A 9,163-nucleotide genomic window follows, 5' to 3' on the forward strand; every position below is an offset into this window, starting at 1 on the left:
ATGCTTGGTATCATCAATGAAATGTGGTTGGTTCGTTGCATATTATGTTATGCAGAATGAAAATAAAATGTTGCAAGACAAGGTGCCACTATCGTGGTCCATAATTCCCGGTCAAAATGCACACGCTTCACAATGGCGTCCTAAATTGCCTTTCCTAGTCTGTTAGCCAACACTATGATTAAAACGAACAAGAATTGAAGTGTGCCAATAATGTACAACAATTCATAAACACAAAAAATTTACTTTCACCTGCCACCGACCTCACGCTTGCTTGCAATAACAAGAAACGCCTTCATAAACCGTAGTAAACAAGCAATTCTCAACCCTCAGACTCCGCGTAACTCAAACGTCACGCTCTGGTGATTTTAAATGTGCAAAAGGTCTATTGAACCGAATAAACTTTACATCCACTTTTATTGACGGAAAGAAAACTACTGTATTCACTAATTTTTTTGCGCGTCATTACTGATTAGGGCAGAATGTATACTTTTGGCTTAAAAGGAGAATCTATAAGCCCAACTTACGTTCACTCGCATGAGCTTTTCATGTTAATCCTCAAAATAAAAAAGTGATAAGATACACAATGATGTGATAAAGCAGATCAAGAGAATGGGGTACCGGTAAAATATTCATCTAGATTTGCTGCTGGTAGTGGCCACAGTGACATCTGTTGCAAAGCCCGTTTTCAAACTACGGTGGACATAGGCGTAGAGTTTTAGAAATTACCGGGGGTGCAGTGAGGTTTTTTTTCGCTGAGACTTTTCAGTCATTTGTCCGAAATGACTTGAAAAAATTCGGTCACTTTTTATTTATTTCGGTCATTTTTTTGATGAAAATATTTCCTTTTAAGTAGCTGATACAAACCAAAATTTGCGCTACCTGACCAGCTACAGCATTCAGCTTCGCTGAGAAACGTTGTTTTTTCGGACATTTTGACCGAATTGACTATTTTTTTCGGACATTTTGCTAAAAAATCGGTCAATGACCGAAAAAAAAACCCAGGGTGCAGTTACATCAAAATATCACACGTGTCGCATAAACATCAAATAACAAATGACAACCAACGAAAAAATGAAAACAGCGAAACAAACTAACAATCATACAACAATTCAACCACAAAACGTATTTTTTCGAACTGATGTTTTAGCAATAAATTCTGCCATCAGGTTTTCTCTGTCGAGACGATCGACTTTTTCTTTGTGTACGTTAAGCACACACACGTGGTTTAGCCTGTTTTGTGTCATTGTTGACCTCAAATGTCTTGATCCGTCTGAGTGTGCTGAACGAACGTTCGGCCTCGCAAGACGTGCATGGCAAAGTCAAGTAAAGTCGTATGAGGATTGCTACATTCGGAAACATCATTGGTAAGGTGTCGTCTTCATGAAATAAACTACACATTTGTTGAGGAGTTGCTTCTGATACATTTTTTAATTTCAAAAAAGCTCTGAGATTCCCAACCTCTCTCAAATATTGTGACGTATCAATATCGGGAAACTTGCAAGAAATTTGTTCTTCCGTCAAACTTGGGGAGCCGACTATCATATTTAGTTGTGCGACATGGGACAGGTTTTCTTTATCGAACCTTTCGCCTAAATCGTGAATGGCAGCCATGAAAGTTTCCACATATATTTGTGGAAAGTAAACATCATCATCAGTTTGGAACGCTGAACGGCCGCGTGGGACAGTAGGCAGTTGCAATTTCAGAGATACTGATTCTTGTTTGACTAATTCGAAGAACTGATAGGCAATTGAAATGTTGGATTTGGCTGTTAAGATGGCAATTGTGTTTTCAATCAAAGTTTTGCGCTTTCCAATGTGATGCTGCGGCTTTGTACCTAGACGTGTACCGGGTGTAGTTTACAACTGCTTACAACGCAATAACAACGCTCGAGCACGTGGTTAACCACAAGACTGCTACACCAGGTTACATTTACAGTACATTAAACATGCGTCTGCACTTGTTACGTCTGCATTGTTACATCATAGCGAATCGAAGTCATTCAATAAGCGTGGGCTTCAAACGGCGGGGAAATGAACAAGTCAGCAATTCTTGATGTAACAGCTATTGTTGCGTTTGACTGGCGTTTAACGATATTGTTGCGTTCTTCGAATGACAACACTGTATAGTTATTAATGGACCCTAAACCTCAGGCGTTGTTGTAGCATGCTGTGTAGGAAACGAACCAAATTAGTGTGAATTTGAAACAGCTATGTATTGAATACGGTCCCGTAATAAAATGAAAATGAAAAAAAAAAGAATTAAAATACCGATGAGAGCAGGGGGTGCGCCGCACCCCTGCACCCCCGTACTCTACGCCAGTGACGGTGGAATTCGGTTCTAGTTATACTTTTTCAGAGGTCCCTTCAAGTGGGCTACAGGCGAATTCTGCTGTATTTAAAATTAGCAATAAGTTTGTCGTTCACTTTGTCTTTCCAAACAATACTATAAAATACTAGTTATTGCCTACCTACTATAATAGCCTATAAGAAAAACATGTGAAAAAAAAAATCGCAAAACAAAATTATGACGTCATTCATGAAGCAATGCTCACGTCATATTTGAAGAGGGAATTATTTTAGCATTGGTAACTTATTGTAACCTAAAAAGCAACACCAACAACAAACAGGCGACTACAATAAGAAAAAAACAAGCAAAAAATTAATGTTATGACGTCATAATGACGTCATTAATAACATAATTTTGCGTGATTTTTATCTCGTGTATTTTGTTGTGGCAGTCAGTCCTAAAAAAAAAAATAACGCATCTAATTGCATAGAAATGCCGTAAAAAGAGCTCAAAATTGATTTGGGGGTGATCACGTGACCCAAAAAGTTGCGGCACCCACTAAAATTGAAGTTAGATTCATCAACTACAAAAAAACAACGTGTAACACGTTTAGCCTAAAGATGCTCATTTTTGCCCCTAAGGACCTGCACTATACAGTATTGTTCGAATTAATTGAAACTGTCAAGAAAACAGGCTTTATTTGTGTGTATTTGATTTATTGCAATAATTTAACAGATGTGTACAGTTTAATACCTAATGTGGCCTCCACTTTCTTTCAATATTGCACGAACACGGTTTGGCATGGATTCGATTAGTATTTTGCAGTTTTCTGCAATTTTTGGGACCCGAAATCACACCTGAATGATGGCCTCCATGAGCTTCCTTATGATGGTGCAGTCCTTCTTGCAAAATCGTGCCTTGATTATGTTCCACAAATTTTCGATAGGATTTAAATCTGGAGAATTGCTAGGCCAATCTAACACTGTAATCTTGTTTTTCTTCAAAAGATTAGTGTTTCTTTTTTAGAAGATTGGCATGGTGCGAGGTCCTGCTGAGAAATGTCCCCACCCAGCGGCGTAGCAGCCACTTGGCGGTTCTGGCTCTGCGCCAGTGGCGACAGGCTGCAAGGGGGCGGCAAGTTCGCAGAAAAAAGCGAATGCCTGGTGAACACGCAGAAGATGCTGGCCTTAGTGTTGTTGGAGAAGTAAGACGATGCATGTTTCAAGCTTTGGACATATTTAAACTGGAAGCTGAAACTACGTTTACCGGCATACACCACTTGAATGATATGTTTGAATTTTTGAATCCTTACGCGCTGCTGCAAAGCGAAAGTCACAATGGATTCACCAACGCTTTTAAAAGCACTTATGACGACGAGGTGGACTTTTTGAAGTTAGCTGTGGAAATTGACAGATTTAAGAGGCTGGTGCGAAGCAGTGAAACCACGTTTGATCGTAATACAATAGCGTTTGATGTTTTACAGTGGTTAGCTAAATCACACCTACTTGATTCGACACCATATTTATGCTTGTGTCTGAAACTTTATCTTACCATTGGTGTTTCAATTGCGAGCTGTGAGAGGAGTTTCTCAAAGCTCAAAATGATAAAGTCGTATTTACGTTTTACCATGAATGATGATCGGCTATCAACTCTATCGATTCTTTCTATAGGCCTAGAAAGAGACTACGTTCAATTTTCAAAAACTTGATTTTGAAGATATTATCGCTGATTTTGCTTCGGCGAAAGCTCGAAAAGTTCAATTTTGAGGCGGCTATTGATCTTTTATTTGCCTAATACATTTGTTGTCCATTGTTTGTCTTTTATTTTTGGCCTTAACGCTGAGACCGTGAGGCTTCTTTCTCAAGCAATATGGAACTTCTGAGACGCGGCACATTATTTGTAATTATTTTTATTGAAAAGATTGCTTGAACATGAAACTATTTCAAAATTTGCTGCAGTCTATTTAGGGCGGCATTTTCAACGAAAGCCAGGGGCGGCAGCATATGCTCCTACGCCACTGTCCCCACCTTCTAGAAATGCTCTTCGCAGGTCTGGGATAACTTTTTTTTTGTGATCACATCGAAATATCATTCGGAAATCGTCATTCCTTCCACCGGAAACAATGATCCAACACCACTGTGGCTAAAACTTCCCCAGAACAGCTTCCCAGTTTCAAGTTAGAAAAAACATTCTTAGTTAGCAAAAACATCCCAGTTTCAATTAATTCGAACCAGGCGCGAATCTAAGAGTTTTTTTCGGGGGGGGCCAGAAAATTTGAAAATTAATTAAAAACAAAGAAAAAGCTAAACAGATATGAACAATGATACTACGACATATACGATATGCTAGAAAATAGACATTAAAACAACCATTTTCAGCAATTGTGATGCCGAGGGACTAATATCAGCTGTTTAGAAGCATATCAAACCATTTGATGCGGAAACATACAATTTTTCACAAAATTTCTGGGGGGGCCCGGGCCCCCTGGGCCCCCCCCATAAATCCGCGCCTGATTCGAACAATACTGTAGGATAGCAGGTAGCCTATTGAGGCGCAACATCGCAGTGCCGTGTCAATGATAGTCCCGCTTTAACACCACCGATATTTATAAAAATGTGAAAAAAGCGTTTGGAAAAATAACTTTTAGTGGCTGTGGACATATCTTTATATTAGAGTCTATTAGACGTTTATACGAGGTCACCACTACCACCACGTTTCCGTGTGTGCCCTCTTAATCATTTACCATTTGAACAGCTCATGATACACACTCACGATGCTGTACCACGTAAAGTCATGAATTACACGCAATTTTTACAAAGTCGGATAGACAATGGTGTTCAACGTTTGCGTTCTCCATTGATTCGAGTAATAATTTGAAGGTGGCGGTCTGCCCAGCCTTTCTCAGCCACAGCACTAACCCAGACATACACTGCATGTACTCAACGGCGTTCGACTGCTTGCACTGATCAATGTTGCATGTATGTAGTCCCAATTCGTACATGACTGATTGCCAGTCACTGCGGACAAGAACTTTGCTCAATTTCATCAGTTGTCTTTCACTCGGAATTGCTTCATAGATGTGAGCAGGCAGTGAGATATAATTCTCATTTTTCCCTGAAAAATAAAAAGTAAGTTTACTGCCACACGCAAATGCAGTATTGTACTGTTAACAAAAAGGGTTTTTTATTATACTTATATGAAGCACTTAAGGATTGATTGATTCGTTATCCTCGAACTAGGAAACCTTTTTCAATCCTGGCAGTTTCGCATAGTTGTAGAGACTTTGAACCACTGACGCAGGCCCGGTGACCGAGACTGACAGAGTGAAGTTTCCGATTGTTGAGGTGTTGTTGCCGACGAATTATTCCATCCATTAGATGCCGCTGAATAGACACTGGACAGCAGTCCTTCACGTGCGTTGCTCAAGCGCACACCCCGAGAGTCGAACCAGCGCCGCTTGATCTTGAAGCTTCTTTGTTCACGAAGCCACGCGCTAACCAACTGAGCTATCGGGGCGGACTTAGTCCATCTATTCGGTACGGTAGGAAAAGTATGACAAGCAATATAACTTTACTGTAGAGTAGACCTGTCTGCTAAAACTAACTTCAGCATAGCTTACTAAAACAAAACCACACAATGTATCCAAATTAATTTTCAACCAGCAGTGTTGTAAGTAATTAATAAAGGGTTGGGTTTATGCCATCATCTCTATTAAAAGCGTTTTGTCGATCTCTTTTTATGTTCTAAAAACACTACTAACACATGGTTACTACTGAGTGTGGGATTTTGTTCAAACCTTACTTTCATTGCATATTAGTTCTAAATCTAGCGGTTACTGCATAATGAATTTAATACATCAAGCGGTTGGACTGGTTCACTTTTTAGGTTTCTGGCTTTCAGCATAACGATTTTGCTAAATCAAATTCTGGAGGTGGTGGAATGCTGGAACACTAACCTTTATAAACTATTTTCAATTTGATTTCCATATAGGCTACTGCAAAATAACTTACAAGATGAACAGTTATTGAATAACAATGCACTTCTACCTTTTGAAAGATCACAATTGAGTCCAATTTCTTGAGCATCTTGAATCAATATTTCACTCAGCCAGTGATGGTCTTCTTTTAAAGCTTCACAAAACTGAACAAAACCATTCAAACCACAACACTTCACAATATCAAACAATTTTTCTGCACCACCCAATTGTGTCCTTTCAGATTTCACACTTTGATATTGTCTTTCACTCAGTATGTTGTTAATATATAAACTTTCAATTAATACTCCATCAGTTTCAATGGTAGAAATTATAGTTCTTCTATTTTTTAACAAAACATCTGAAGTTGATGACATTATCTACATTATACAATTTCAGTAACCTGTGTGGTTTATGGTAAGTTTTGATTAATGTACACTGAAAATGTACATCACTTAAGGCTCTGCTCAATCTTGAACAAAACTGATAAAACAAATCTTATGCATTGAGATTTTTCCTATGTAATGGGCTACTCCAGTTTACATCAACCTTACTTATGCAATTATTATTTAATGGAAAAGCAATATTAGATTAGGTTTCTTTTTAATTAAGCAAGCTAATAAAAATATTGGAATTATTGGGTTATAATAATATGAGCTTCCAAGTATTGTCAGCATCGGTTTCATGCCCACAGCATGGCACCAAAGCAACATAGGGGAAGTGTGGAACCTATTGGACATGAGTACCAATTGGACAGCAGTATTTTTCTGTTTTTTGGTGTTTTTTTTAGCCAATATTTCTGTAACGTAATCTATACTTCACTGTTTACTAGACCATGTGTTTTTATGACAAACCAGCGAGGAGTGTAGATATTATGATGAAAAATGTGTTTTATGTATCTCAAAGTAAAAAAGACAGAGGTAGTTTTTATCGAATTTCTAGATAGTCAAGAATAGGATTCAGGATGTTTGGTGTTCAAATGTATCAGGTACTGTATGCCTAACTTTTGCTGATGGCAATGATTGAATCAGTTGCATTTTAAATCGCAAAATTTTTACAAATTATGGTTCGAAAATAACTGTCAGGGAACCTTTCGGACATAGGTTTTGAAAAGTCTCGTTTGTAAATATATTATTTTTACAGTTGCATTAATTCTAAAAAGATGGCTAACTTTTCTTGAAGCTATTGTAGCTCTATCTTTTCTGGCTTAAGCTCGTGGTAGATGTAAGTGTAAAAAAACAAAGAAAAGTTTTTACTTTTGACAAACCAACTTTATAAAAAATGAAATAACGTGAATTTTGTTCCGATTGGTCTCACACTTCCCCTACTCCACAAGCATGGTATGCAAACTCAGGATTGAGTTTCCAAAATAGCTTTTTTAGTTTTAGGATAAAGTTTTCCATAATAAATTCAAAAAATGTGTCGCCTAAAATTATCATCTCTCCCATCTGGTAAAAAAAACTAAAAGCTATAATTTTTCATAGCCATCTCAGGGGCGTAGCCAGCAAAAAATTACAGGGGAGAAATAAGTATAACTACATCTGTCAGTGATCTTGGCAACGAGTCGGCAAAATTGAAGTACTCAGAAAGGGGCATACCCCAGAAAATTTTAAACAAACTACCTTAAAATTGCGCATTCAGAGAGTACTTTCAGCCTAAATTCACAGAAAAACTTGTCAAATGATGTTGTAACTGAAGGTAAAACGTTTTTTCAAAACATTTCAGGGGGAAAATTTCCTCCCCAGCCTGTTACTGAACTTTTGAACTGCTTCAGCAGCCAGCCTCACCCTTTCATCCATTCTTTGTGGTATCCAGGCTTATGTCTGGTCACAGCTGATTGCAATTAAGTAAACAGGAAGGCATGGAAGCCAATCTTTCTGTCCACCTTCAGGCATGCCTCTAAGTATCTTTCTTAAGACACAGCGGTATGCTCTTGAACTGTGTCGACGCCGTTTCGAGTATCGTACCACAGCTCTCACCTCACACATGACACTTTCATCCAAAATCCTTCCTCACTATAGTCAAGAACTTCAATTTTATTTTATTGGTGTTTAAACTTAAAAAATCTTTACTAGCAATACTGGTTAAGTTAGTCACAACTTCCACAAATTTCCATATTTATTGCCAGCAAAAACTACCTTGACTAGACCAAAAATTGTGCAAAAAATTGGTTATAGTATCAACAACTTGAAATTATATCATAGACAAGCCATCATATCACCATACAGCAAATCCAAATCTACAAAAAAACTAACTGCCATACAAAAATATGTTTCAGTCTCACTTCGCAGAAAAAGAGTGAAGCAGGTGAAAAGTGAAACCGTCATAGATGTTGAAACAACAAAGTTGAAAGTTTCAACTTCAATAACTTTAACATTGTCTGATAATTTCAAATCAGCTGAGTGTACTTGATGTTGAAATTACGCTCTCAGCTGATTTGAAATTATCAGAGTTTCCATAAAAATCTATGTATTTTTTCAATCATCTTTTCTTCAATGGTCATCATCATAGCAGTAGCAATAGCTTCATAGAAATTCGGATAGCAATAATGACCAAAGTGCCGTTTATATATTTTCTGTCTTATGGATTCATCAAACAGCAATGGTTCAACTCTCAACATCTGGTACGGTAACCAAAAAACGATTCCAGACGTTGAAACGATGTAAAAACAACTAAGTCGCACTTGTCGGGAACTCTTAGTAATCTTACAAGAAAAACTTCCAGTTAATAGGCCAGCCATATAAAAAATACATCTTAGTTTTTATTGTAGCCTAATCGGCTAACTTTGGGAAAAGTTTCAGTTACCATCTCTAGCTTCAGGAAGGGTAGCCTACACGCCTCTTTGCTCTCATTTTCATTTTTTCGGAAGAGCGTAAATATTACTGTACCGGCAGAGATGTAGG

The sequence above is a fragment of the Aplidium turbinatum genome, chromosome 10 (assembly GCF_918807975.1).
Source record: "Aplidium turbinatum chromosome 10, kaAplTurb1.1, whole genome shotgun sequence".
In the NCBI taxonomy this organism is placed as follows: domain Eukaryota; kingdom Metazoa; phylum Chordata; class Ascidiacea; order Aplousobranchia; family Polyclinidae; genus Aplidium; species Aplidium turbinatum.